This window comes from Gnatocerus cornutus, chromosome 6 (genome assembly GCF_029298725.1).
Source record: "Gnatocerus cornutus isolate USDA-ARS CGAHR chromosome 6, icGnaCorn1.1, whole genome shotgun sequence".
NCBI lineage: Eukaryota > Metazoa > Arthropoda > Insecta > Coleoptera > Tenebrionidae > Gnatocerus > Gnatocerus cornutus.
In genome coordinates this window covers 11,942,890-11,957,300 of record NC_142238.1, presented here as the reverse complement: position 1 = coordinate 11,957,300, position 14,411 = coordinate 11,942,890, and the positions used below count along the sequence as shown (strand labels likewise).

The window sequence follows — 14,411 nt, the reverse complement described above, 5'->3', positions numbered from 1 at the left end:
GTGTTAAACACAAAATTTTGTGTGCCGAAAATTAATAGTTATTTATTTTGACTTTTGGTTTAAATTTCAGACGTCATTCACTCATTCAGGGATTTTTTATTAGTTGGGAATTAGGTAGGTAGCACCTCATTCAAATCGAATAATTGAAGATTAATTTAAATGCAAATATCAGAATTTCGTGCTTCTATAAACGTTTGGTGTAACTTTATTTAATCAGCTTACCTTAATTATTTTTGAAAGTCATTGGCATCCACAACGGTACTTGCATTGATACAATTACCCATTATGCAGTGATGCCAACTAGCCAAATACAACCAAACTATTCTAAATGCCATAAAAAATGATGGAAACGGACAAAAATAGTTTTTGATATAAGTTTTGTATTGAAAGAAAATTCAAACTAATGAAGTTTACACAAAATCTACGTATAAACTTTCTGCAGAATACATTGCATTCATGAGTGAAGAATAGAAAAATCACAGTGGATATACAATTTTATCGTGGGCTTAAATTGTTAAGTTGCTAAGTTCATTGTGATTTTTTTTGACGGAGGTCTAGAATTTTCTTTTCATATTTATCATTAAATGTGAGATTTGAAAATTTGGGGACTGAAAATAGAATGTTTCTTAATACTAAAATAAAAACACATAAAAAAATCTAACGTTAAACTGTTTTGTTTTGTTTTTTTAAACTGAACACGGATTTTATCCAAAAATGGATTTAGAAGCAGGATTTAGTAACGACTTAAGCCGACGATACGAATAAAGTAAATCCTGTTCTATTATTAAACTCTTTAAGTAATTGGAGTTGTAAAATAGTTGTAAAAATGTTATTTACTTGTCGTACAAAAGAAATTATGAACAATTCAAAAAAAAATATGTACCTAAATTGTAAAAACAATCAACGGGACTATTTTGTGCATTTTTATTGAACCACATCTTGAAGTCTGTTCTAAAATTGTAAAAAGTAAAGTTATCGTTCAATGAAGTACATTTTTGTTTTTTTGTGGATTGTGTCAAAAATTCATTTTGGTCAGAAATGAGGAGAGATTAACGTAAACTCTCGATTGGTAACTTTCGGACTCGTTTATTATCAATAAATCGTTTCCTACATGATTTTCATGTGTAGTATTAGTTATAAGATACATTTCAAAAATATTTTTACTGTATTAAGAAGACGAAATTAAGAAAACGTGAATAGAAGTAGCACATGTTTTGAACTGCGCCACATCAGAACACGAATTTTGATATTTTATTAGCTGCGATATTTCCTTTGAGTTTACTTTGAGAAAGTATTGATTTCTTACTATAGACGTTTATATCTTAATTTTTTTTTATTTCCACTGTTAATTTTTTTACAAAAGATATAAAATCTGGCGCTTCCTTCCATTCATTAAAATAAAGTCAACTTTTAGATAATTAGTGAACTAATTACATTTTTACTTTTAACAGTTTTATTTTTAATATGAAACAACTCCATCTGAGCTGTTAATCTCTGTAAGCTTGCGTAGACTTTTCGCAAAGTCCGATTTTGATTTATAGTTTTCCCGAAAGAAAGTTTCCAAGTCGGAGTTTTTAGCCTTATTTCATACTTTGTAAGCTTTAGCGAGAAGATTTTTTCCTCGAACATTGAAAATTTAATGTCAGCGTTTTTATCATCGTTAAAAGTCAATAAAAGGATTGTCAATGGTATAATAATTTGTCACAGCTCCGACAAGTTTGTTTGGCGCAAAAGTGTTCATTGGAAACACGAAAAAACTATTAGTGTTTTACCTCTCTTTCGTGTTGCGTGGAAATAAGGAAGCGTCCCGCAGAAAACAGCATATTTCCTGAAGGAATTATCCGTTGTATATCAACAAGGTTGACGAGACGTCCGTGATAAATAGCATCACATGTCGTCCTAAAACCAGCCGCATTTTTTAAAGCTGAACTGTTTATCGGATATTTTTGCTTCCTGTGTGGTTCCGGTCTATATAAATTATTATATTTCAACTCGAGCTCCAATATTTGCTCAATCTTTGTCCGCAAAAGGGACAGAATGAGTCGTCGGATCTAAAAGCTTCTCCATTTTGACGAGAAATGTTTTTGGCAATCACTTGAGAAACTCATTCCTTTCATAAAATGCGGTGTTCAAAGATAAAACGGTTCATAATTGAGTCACCCATTTGGATTGGTGAGATCATATGCCAGTCCAAATGTAATTATTTCCGAGATTTCAGCCAGTTTCGCTACAAGCTATGTCCTTGAAAGTTTCAACTGGAAGTCAGTGTGGTAGCTCTAAACCATCCAATCCACCACTTCTAGCATATATCAAGTTAATTATCGTTAATTCAAAGAAGTGTTCTTTCATCGAGGATTCGCTGTTGTTTGCCACTTCAGCGCTCTAAAGGGTAGAAATTGAATTTTCAGATTAACTTTTTCGTGGGTTCGGATTTCTTGGAAAGTTTTCGTGGGTTATTTAATTAACCTTTTGCTTCGAAGGAGCAAAAATTGCTTAATTCGAATTTTGAAATTTTAAAACTTTTCATTTACTTCATCCACCGCTTAATAAATCAATCAAAAGCATCGCTTTTACAACCCCTCGGCCCAATTAAAAATATTTGAAAATCAAATAACTTTGTATAAATGTTGATGCTTGTGCACTATTTTTGATACAGCATACTTTTAAATGTTTTCTCTGTTGTGCTCCTTCTTTTTATGCGCCTTCATAACATGTAAATTTAGTAAAGTATGAAAAACGAAATGGCAATATATTCCACGGAACGGGAAAACATCAATATTCATTCGCATTTTTTCAAAACATTTTGGACGGATTTGAAAAGTGCTGATATGAACGCATCCATGTGGAGCCTCCAATTTGCATTTTCATTTCAGATTGTGTTTTAAACAAAATAGTTGCCAAATATGTCAAGGCTTTTTCACTTAACTTAAACATAGAAACTGCAACCCTATGCGTGTCACGCTACTATTCTAAATATAAAATTATTCTTAAAGTAGAAATGTAGTTCTGAATACGACATGATTTTTTTGTAAGAGTGATTTATAAATAAAATGCGCCAGTGTTATACTCCCTTTCGTCGACAGGTGCTGTTCAGTTGTGGTTGTTTTGACAAATGGTGCTTAATTAATATTTTTTAGCAGCTGTAGAAAGCTGTACAGAATAAAAATGCCGGGCGTAGTTAGAACGGGATTTATTTAAATGCATTGTTCTTCAGTGGGATTTTACACGAAATAATTCGCTAATTTATTTTCTGTTTTAAATCGAGCATTGGACACGACACAATTAATTTTAATATCAAATTACAATTACATAAATTAAGCCATAAATTAATTTTATGGCAAGTCCGTTTTTGTGCTTTGTATTATAATTTCTGAACATAATTCATAGCTGAACCCGACTCTACAGGACATACATGCAGACTAATTAATGCTTACCGTGGCATGTAGTGTTCAAAAAAAATTACTTTTTGTTCTTTCCCAAGTTCCAGCGTCCACTCGAGTAGTCTACTAAAAATTATTTCGTATTGTCCGAGATAATTGCAGGTTTTTCCTGAAAATAAATTTTGGTTTACGCTATAAAAACTGTGACCTAAAACAATGCAGGAATCGAGGTTTCAGCCTTTTATGTACAATAGCCGGGCTAGTAGTCCAACCAATAAAGTTATTTTTTACTTTGTTTCGCTAGGTATTGTTAATTTGTAACTGGACTTCCAATGATTTTGGAACAAAACGAAGCAATTTTGGGTTCATACACAAATCAATACTGATTTTAGATTTTCGTAGAATTCAAGATATCTGTTTCAGGTATGCAATTAGTAGATTAATACAAAATGAAACAGTGCCGAGTAGCAACAATATGAAACATTTGTATATTGGTTGTGATCCATGGTTTGATTAAAGTTAAATTATTACAAATACTTAACATTTATGGTGCACTTTGTTCCATGCGCAAATATTATGTATTGTAATGATAAATTGGGCCATTCCAAAGGCTAATTTTTCTGCAGACAAATTTTTTGTTGACGCCAAATTAAAAATTCGATTAATTGATCGTTCAGCAGAGCGAGTTACTCAAGAATCTAGACAGAAATCTGAAGAGTCTAGAGAATATGGCAAATTAAAAATATTCATTGGATCCAACTTGAAAGATTGTATTTTTCCTCTTTTTGGCTTTGAAAACTTCGCACCTTAAATTAATTATTAACCAAGAACGTCGAGTTCTTTGCCTTTTGCCTGGCAATCTTTTAGGTCTTAAAGCACCACCGCACATAAAATAACTCGCCAGTTTATTTTTAAGCCGCTCATTAGTACTTTATTTGACAATTTCCTGAGTACATTGCCAGCTGTGAAGTTTCAAATATAGCAAGCCGGTAGCAATAATTAAAGCCAGCAACTTGAGCAGTGAAAGGGTATTTTCCCAGTTACGTCAAACGACAGATGCACTCCTAATATAATATACTCGACAACCCTCTGTACTAAATTATGTATTAACGCTCCCCCACATTTTATTCTCAGTTTTCAGCTATGGTGACACATAAACATATCCAACATAAATCCTGCAGAGTTTTTCTACGTTTTATGTATATAGTTAATCATATGAAAGAGTCGAGTTACATGCCACGAGTTTTTATTCTAATAAATATGTAACCGCCGAGCCAAACAAAAAGGGCCGTCGTTTTGGGGTCTTCTAACTTTACCTAGGTGTGTAAATTCAAGCGTTATAAATCTCGCATCTTACAACAGATGGAATGTCGAAAAAGAGATTTAGTAAAGGTGATATAAAGAAACAGGAAGAAGTACGAAAAAAGACATTCTTCATATGGTATTTTCAAGCTTTACACAATGAGCTCAACTTAGCTTTATCTCGCGATGAATTGCTGAGTTTTACAAAAACGACAAAACAAAGCTACATATTTTATTCTGTTGGGTCTACCTAAGCTACCCACAATTTTATCTGTTGAAATAATTGCTTTGAGTTGGTGACAGAACGGATCTTGCTCCCAGTTTGATAAATTTTACAAAAGATCCCTCGATTTTTACAAAACCAGTGCAAAAAAAATTACAACTTGCATAATATAAATTGCATATATGTAATAAATCCATCATTAAAACTTTTCAACTTGAGTCTTTCAGTTTATTGTTACATTTTGCAATGTTAGAAAGAAATTGCATTCGTTCGAAGAATATAAATTAATAAACCTTTATTACATAAATGCATGAGCAACAATAGAGGTTTTATTTTTAGTTTTCTCCTGAATTTTATATTTAGCAAGAAAATGGGTTCAAGAGCGACTATTTATTGATTGCTAATTAATTGAAACGCGTTGTAATGTAGAGAGCTGAATTAGAAATTGTGGGCGTTCATATATGAATAATAATTGTACACTGTCAGTGGTTATATTATGTACATGTTAAATTTTGAATGGCTTGTAGAGCATTAATTAGTCTTTTGGCGAGTGCCGAAATGTTTATACAAAATAGATAAAATTTTGGTTTTGAAAATGGAGCTCAATGTTCATATTTCAATAAAATTATACAATTTTATTATTATGAACCAAAATTAGGGCTCAACCGGGATTTGAACCCGGGACCTCTCGCACCCAAAGCGAGAATCATACCCCTAGACCATTGAGCCGTTATAAATAAATAAAACATTGATAATGCTCAAAAATAATAACAAAAATCCATTTATGTCTGTAAATGGCATCTAAATAAAATTTTATGGCTTTTGATAAAGTTGGATTATTGATAAAATTGCATTACATGATAATAAAATTGATTGATAAACAAACTGAAATAAAACTGATGAAAAAAAGTGAGATTTCATTTTACAAATTTAGTAAATTAAGCGAACGAACTGCTAAGCATTTAATAATCAATTCAATTAAAGTTCGACATCTTATTAAATATACAAGGAACTTAAGTTCACAACGAAGGTAAAATTCAATTTTAGCTAAGTTAATCCCAAAGCAGCAAATAATATTTAGATGCTAAAAATAGTATCCAACTAACTCAACTTCAAAATTACATTTATTAACAGCAATGAATAAGAAATTATTGGCAATAAAATTTGCTCAAATCTTACATATCTAACTCCATTTATTGAGTTTCTTAAGTCGGTTCAAAATTAAATTCCAACTTTATTTAAGTTTAATGATACATTTCTTAGCTCGTTTTAGTCATTTGTACTTATCGCTCGATTCTTATTTATGGAGCAGTCGAAAATTCCAGAAATGCAATCCTTTATTTCCCTGAGGGTTTGATGGAATTTCTGCATTTCTCGCATATCGTTCAATTTTTTCCCGAAACTGTACAAATTTTATTACTGAAATTTCCTACCACCACACTGCCATTTGCGTTCTTTTCCGTGAATTCTTTTTGAATAAACCTGTCCTACTTTTAACTGACATTTAGGATACAATATCTGTCTTTGCGTACTTTGTAGTTATCAAACCGAGAAATTGGAATTTCTGTCCAATTTGACATTCACACAAAGAGTTCCATTTTACGTACATAGTATTTCACCTCAACCGGTAGCAGCAATTTATTGATTTTGCATCACACCGTAAAGATAAACTTGACACGATTTCTGCACCTGGTGCATTTAAGCTGTTTGAGGTTTTTTTGTCAAAAGTTTGTGCGAGTGATAAAAATCATGACGTGGCAGATTTTCTCTGCTCTAAATACTTCAAGTTTGAGAGTTATAATCCGATATAGATGCATGTGAGGCAGTAACTTGGATTGCATTTAAAACTATTAAGTTAAATTTTTCATTTTATTGGTAGTAAAATTCGAAGTTGTTGGTAAGTTGAGAACTGCAGTTATTAGGAAAATCTAACTCAACCAATTACAATTTAATCACATTGTAAAACCGCAGTTCTTAAAACCAGATAAAAGTAGAGCAGAGAAGCTGTAAATAGCAAACTACTATAAAAAGTCAAAAACTGTATTTATCTTTAAACTGCTGAAGTGTTGCTGAAGATGCACTAGACTCTCTTCAATTTACATTATTCTATCATATTAATTCTACATCACATCGTAAATGATTTAATTTTACATCACCGTATTTCTGCGCCTCCAACTTTGCTAGAGGTAATTACGCTGTTTTGGCTAACGCGTATTTGACCATAAATAAATAATTTCTTACATGTATATTTAAACACTTGAAGGCTTTAGAACACCACGCACTTCAATCACCATGTAGGAAACGTGTAATAATTAAATTACCAAACCACCCATCTAAGCTAATTTCTTTGAATTAGGGAGGGTCTTCACAGATTTTTGCTGGGAAGCTTTTAAAAGGACGGAGATGAATTACGAACTGAAATTTGCGCGTGTAGCAGATGGAAACTAAAATGCCGGATAATAAAACTAGAAGAGTTTAGCATGTTGTCAGGTACAATGTGTAAGCCTGGGATGTTTATAGCCTCGGGAAATAAAAGCAGTGCACGCCAATAATACAGCTGGAGAGCGCAAAAATGTAAGGAAATTTGTGAAAATATTACCATACTTACGTGTTATTGCAAAATATGCAACAGAATCGTCAGATCCTTCAGACAGTCTGAGGTTTTCCTTGGAATATTGAAACTCATTCAAAACTGTCTAGTTCAGGTTCTCTTTCATTTTGTCGTAACTATACTCTACAAAATGTTATTAAACTCTGCGGATTCTTCTTTAGATTCATTAAATTTAGTCAATTTTTATTCAATTAGTCAACCAATTTTGGGAAAATTTTGTTCTGGAGAAGTGGAAAATAATTTCTAAATGGTCTGTAACAGACCTAAGCCCAAAATCGTTTTTGAAACTCTTTTTATTTTCAAATTTAAAATAGGAGATCCAAAAAAATCTATTAGTACAAATCAACGAAATGAGGACTCTGAAAGAGAAAATTTGAGCTCTGTTATCTCAAATTTAATTTTTAGGTTGTTTAGAACTGCTGCTATTTGTTTTTACAGTTTACACGACACTTTAATTAGTTTTAAAAGTTTGGATCCTTTGATGCAATTGGGATAGAATGAACTAATTAAAACTGGAGTTATACGTATGTATAAATAGTTCTTTTCATTTATAATTTGAGCAACAGGTTAATTTTTGTTGCCCTTTATGGCTAGTTGGAAACCGACAGGCCATAAAACCCGTCTCAGCGTGACGGTATTTTTTTTGAGAATGTAGTTTGTTATGGAAATATACTCCAAATAACAATAAAATGCCTTTTTATTTAATTAACAATTTTAATTTTCCATAGCACTATTTTCAATGTAGAACAGACCCTTAAAGTTGGGCTTTCGGTAAATATACATAACTACCTCGTTAAAACTTAAGCTGTTGAAGGTACAGTTCGTGCCCTAAAGCCATTTTACACGTGAATCTGAAATTGAAAAGATGATTACATAAATGCGATTCTTTGATAATGTGGAGCGTTCAGTTTTTTATCAAACACATATTAATTGTCACGCCACTTCTGGAACGAAAGAGGTTTTGTGACAAAAAAATGAAATCGATTTGTTTCAAAGAGTCGGAAGTGGAAATCCCTGGAATGTTCTGGATTAACGCGATTAACGCGTTCCAGTTTAAATAAATAAAAAGTAACACATCAACAAATCCAATTACCTTTCCCGACAACATACAAGGGGTTACTCTATTTTTATTTGATGTGAATTTACAATACATCTCGTCTTTTACACAAATTGCAATTCTTTCTTTTTATGGATACAGAGGAACACTAATAAGAGTCTTTATGGTGGTAAATATGTTTTTATTGGTTGCGCTCCGTAGATTTAATTTTATCTCTGTTTTCCGCACAATCTGGAGAGTTCACTATGCAGTAAAACACGAAGTAAACATATTAGAAATTTAATGAAACTTTCAGAAAAAGTCTTTTAAGATTTAAATCCAGCCAAGCAAGTGTTACTTTTGAGAAAATCGTCTCGTCGAATCTCTATTGGCCGTTTTTTATTCTGAGATTGTTTTTCTCCTACTTCAACCCCTAACGCATGTCAGTGTCCTTCAAAAGCCATTTTCGACGACAATTGTAGCGTTCGGAAAGACGTGAAATCATTGAAGAGTCGTGTCTTGACTTCGAGAAATCACCATACGGCACTCAAAAAATAATGCAACCAATCTAAAACACGTATCTTCTCTATTTCTATTACACAGTCTATTTAAAGGATTCTGTGGTTCATTTGCTGCCTATAAACTTCTCCGGTGAAATATGGGGAGTACAAAATCCAGAGCTTACTGGTTTTTTTATATTCCCTCGTCAGGCTGATTGGATCTTTATTATACTCTTATCTGTTTACGAGGGGACAAACTTATCCTCCAGTTATCCACTCCCTACAAGATTATAAAATCCCCCATTACAGTAATTAGCTTCTACCGAATTTATATCCGGTATTATTACGCAAATTTACAATCATTGCACGATCCTCCGACAAATCCACCGCAAATGTGTTTACCTCAGCTTGTAGAGATGTTGATGAATTCCGGGGAAAGGGAAGAAACATTAAGATCACTTCGGCGAGAACAGCTTAATAATGGAACTTTAACTTAGATCATGTATAGCGAGCACTTAAGAGACTCAATGCAAAGCTTGGTAGCTTTACAATAGTTGAACGTACTTTCATGTTGAATGTTAGTTTTTTTTATTTAATCTACACCTCTGGGACTCTTCCAAATGAGACTCCGCAGTGGGATTTTTCATAAATTCTGTTAAAACTTGTCCAAAGCCAATCAGATAATACAAATCCCCCGAGCCGTGTAAAGCATGTATTTGTGCATAATTCCGTGTTACAGCAGGTCCTTTATCCACTCCACTGACATTCTTTGATCCTTGGAGCCCGGTATTAATTTCAACTTTCCTCCAGCAGGCGTTTGTTATAAGCGGATGTTCATTTGAATTAGGTTTCACCCTCATGTTGTACAAATAGGCACAAGCTTGTACTTTCACATTTAATGGGGTACATAACATTTTCCATGCATTTATATCAGCCTAATTATTTATGTAGAATCGTAGCACCAAATTAGAGGTGGTAGAACGCGTTATCGAACAAATAACAAAAAGCCGCGATTTAATTAATGAAGACATTAAAAATTCACTACTTGGCGCTCGTTTTAATATCACTCTCCACTGCTAAATTAATTTTAAAGTCTATTTACGGAGGTTCCGGAAAAACATTTCATAAACACGACGCTGGGAATATCAACGAAATTAATTAAAGGTGAGCCGAGTTTCGGCTTTTTTTTATACATACCACACATTATTTCAACTCATTTAATATAAATTAACAAGGTAATGAAATATAAATTACACTAGTCAACAAATGTTGGACGAAATTTTCACTGAAAAAGCGGAAAGTCATTTCTAAAGTAGCTGTCTCATAATTCTGAATCTGAAGCCCGCTTTACTTTATCAGGTCACTACTCAGAGATAATAAAATATTTTTTTTGTGTACACCGTGTAGACTTTGTTTTTTTCAGTTTTACTTCAAAACATGCAAAATTTTAGAACTTTAGAATTCATCATTGAAAAGGTAATTAAATAAGCTTTCCAGCAAAGAGAGTTAGTTCTTGCCAAAATATTTGGGAAAAATTAATGAACATTTCGAAAAACAACAAACGGTTTTTTAAAAAAATTTTATACTTGTTTGCACGGAATTCCAAAATTGGGAATTTGTTTTTTTTTTAGTGAAATACGTCATAATAAAGATTGAGATTTCTGCTTTCTAACGCTGTATTAAACTCGTTCTTATCGCTTGTCATTTAGAAGTTACGTGTCAAAGAATGTGAAATGGTTTTTGAAAACAATCATAGTTTGTACAGTTACAAAGATTTTGCAAAAAAATATTTGTATTTCCAGAAAGATGTCATTTTTCAATAAATCTCGCGCATATAAATGATTTCACGGGTCTAAATGGCAGAAGTTCATAGATAAAAATTATGCAGCATCTGTTAAAAAGTTAACAAAGAGTTTAGTTTTTTGAAAAACTTCTCATAATTTTTTGTCCTGCAACGATAAGAGATAACAATGCATTTGTCGAAAAGGAAAAATCATCATGAGTTATGTGGAAAATTAAAGATCAAAATAAAAAAAAATCAAAAATTTCAAGAATAGCTCATAATTCGGATTTAATGGAGCACAACGGAATTTGTGACTAGTATAATTTAGAAGAATAGTTATATAAAGAAGTAATCTAAAAATCAGCATTTGAGTAGTACTCAAACTTGATCCCTCGTTCTGTAAAAACTGCTTCTTCTTGGCGAACTGCTAAGCCAGCAATTAATTTAGCTATTAAATCCCAGTCATCCCGCGCCGTCATCCTACAACTTTCTTTGAAAACACCTGAAGATTAAGTTTCAAGGGTCAACTGACGAAGGCTTCTAAACGTCACTGAATCGACCGACCGGATTACAACCCGGAAGCCGTCACTTTAGATTGGATGTTCTGTACGATAGTCTAAGACTTGTGAACTTCCTTATTGAATCACGTTTAAATAAAAAATCTTCTTGAGGACACCGTCAAAGAAATAACATTTAAGATTTGAAGTAAAACTCATGTCAGCGTGTCAGTTTTAAGTAAAAAGTTCAACAGTCGTTCGGAGCATGTTTATATTGAAAGAAAATTTGTGATGTTGGTTACAAGAAGTTGATGGAAAAGGCAAAACGAAAACAAAGTTGGGTCGCGCTTAGTTTTATGTTTTGTATTTCCTACGGTCTCGTTGCTTTATTGGAATTCATTGAAATTGAATTTTATGACATATAAAGACTAGTTAGTTGTAATTACAGCAATCAAAAGTGGGCGCGTAGCAGGAGACAATAGTTATTGGTATTGTTTCTGAAAGTAATTAATAGCATTATGATAGTTAATTACCTAGGGATTTACGCTATTAAAATTACATCGATAAAATTGAAAGCAACCAATGGAAAATTCGAGGGATTAAAGATTTAACTCGACTATTTCTCTTGCTTTGAGCTTTACAAAGCGAACGATTGATCAAAGCGAATATTGCATTGATTTGTTTTCTATTTCTGTCGCCACCAGATACAATTCAACTTAAGGACAATGTAGCTAGATACGAAATTAAATTAAATTAAGCGCTGAGAAGCAATAATTACTTGTCGAACGAGTTGTGCCTTTTATTTAAACATTTTCATTACATGAAATGTTTCTCTCTTAAAATCTCTCCGCAAAGATTTTCACTGTAACTAAGTTTAAGTTTCTGAAGTTAGTACTAAGTAAAAGCTTTGAAATTGGTTATTATCAAGTATAAACTTTAATCTTCAAAGTCAAAAGTGTTTTTATTGGATATCTTTTTACACAGATATTATTGCGTCTTACTGTTTTAGGGAACTATCTAAAGAGAGAAGAAGTTTTCAGCCACCGGCTACCCTTTTGTTGGTCCGTTTTTTACTGTAGTTTTAAGACCTGAAATTATTCAAATCTTTAAGAAAACATTCACAAACCAAGTAAATTTAACCTGTGACATTATTTTATTATTTCTGCCTAAAAAATGGCCCTCCACTCATAAAACTGATTACAGCTTCAGTACTTTTGGAGAGTTGAGACGTAATCCGTAAAAGTGGATATTTATTGCCTGTTCATAATTGTGTCAAAAAATCCCCGAAAGTTTTTAGAGACCATAAAATCAACTTCGAAGTAATAATGATCCTTAGATCTCCACAAAAGCTAACGAAGAACAGAAAGAATTCCCTTTTCAAATAACCTGTCAAAAATTTCGCTACGCTTCAAATACCGCACATTAAAACACACTCTCTTTTTACTTTTAGGTATTGAAAAGACACCATTCCAACTGCAGGAAAATTTGCATTGGTTCACTTCGCATTTGTGCAGCCTTTTAAGTTAATTTGCATAAAAAGATTCAATAATGATTATAATTCAAAGCACATCGCTACTAATTATCTTCCAACACGTTTTATAATCCAATGCAGCCAAGACGTCATGTTGGCTTGGAGAGATTGAGAATAAAAACTCTTGTAAGTGCAGAGTGTTGCAGAGCGCTTTAATTGCATTGCGTTGGCTTCTGTATGCAAGATTCGTGCTTTTTATCGAACTTCACGAAACGTCTGAACCGTAATCAAATAGTTATCAGTCATTTTAGTTCCGTTCGCGGAATATTCCTATCGAGAAATATGTTTCCAAATCACACCCCAACAGCAAACAGGATTATCCGGCAGCAAATCCTTCAGAAGCGATTTATTTCGATGGCACAATCATTAAATCTTTATTGTAATAAACAATGGAGTTTCGAAAGACCTATGACCGACATAATTCATTGACCATTAATGGAATCCTCACAACATAAATAACCCTCTAGTTCACGGCTATCGACCTTAACAGATCGGTTAATTTCAGTTTTGGCTTCCTATCATTTATCTTGTTGCAAAAGAGTGTTTTTACAATATCTCTTTCTGTTCTCGAACGAAAAATTGACTTTTAAGACTTAATAGCCGGCTTTCCATGTCATCGCACATGGATGCTTCAATTTCAGCGGCGTAACTAGCCGGATATTAACCATTAAAACACTCGTAAGTTGTAAGAGGAATTGTTACAAGGTGGCCTGTAATTTTAACACACTCGAGAACGGGAACCAACGACTGGAGAAAATTAAATAACTTTTTGTTGAAGGAAGAATATTACCTGCAATAACCTGTCAAAGCTTGTTTTGATTGATGACTGATTTTCAAATTCGCGGAAGCTATGTTTAGTCACTTCCATTTTCATTTATTACGTTTATTTCTCATAACTCAATGACGGATTACACGAAAAGTAATCCAGCTGTTGTCAGGCTTAACATTGTTTTTCCAACGTCATTATCTTATTTTCTTACAGGCAAAAAATGATCTTTTTCATTAACTTCAAAAAGCAATTAAAACATTTCTTTAGGCATGCTTTCGAGCCGTTGAGTTGAAACAGGTAATTTAAAATCGTTCTTCAAAAAAGAAGTGAAAAGATCTAATTATGAAATTGCCTTTAAAGTTTCCTGTTTAAAAGTCCATGAAGTTTACTGCAATTTGAGGAGCTACTTTGGGTTCATGAATCTCGTTAGTTGCATTTTATGCGTTTGCTAATAATGAGATTATATGTATCCTCAAGACATGAAATTTGCGTGAAACTATAAAATCTTGTTAGGTGCCAGTTTACAACAATTTATTGTCTATGGAACAATGATTTACACACGCAGAGAGAAATTTCGTAACGTGTCGTTAATCAAATTTTATAGTAAAATAGACAAGCTACCCTATATGTTTCTATGGCAACAAAAGAATGAATTTTAGTTATTAAAATTATCGGCAAACTAATATTTAAATTGATCCAGGAGCGTAAAAGTACCCAATTTTGTAAAAACGGTTTGGCAATCAATACGAAATAAATTTCTATTGTACTTTGGTTTTACG

General features: G+C 32.7%; 1 protein-coding gene and 1 non-coding gene across 2 annotated transcripts in view; one reads left to right on the top strand and one right to left on the bottom strand.

Moving 5' to 3' along the window:
• Positions 1 to 14,411, top strand: part of LOC148172983 (uncharacterized) — a 46,980-nt gene that overhangs the window by 2,013 nt on the left and 30,556 nt on the right. The gene's annotated exons all lie outside the window — the stretch shown is intronic.
• TRNAP-UGG (transfer RNA proline (anticodon UGG)) lies at positions 5,563 to 5,634 on the bottom strand. Its single transcript has one exon. It is a non-coding gene; the product is annotated as a tRNA-Pro (tRNA).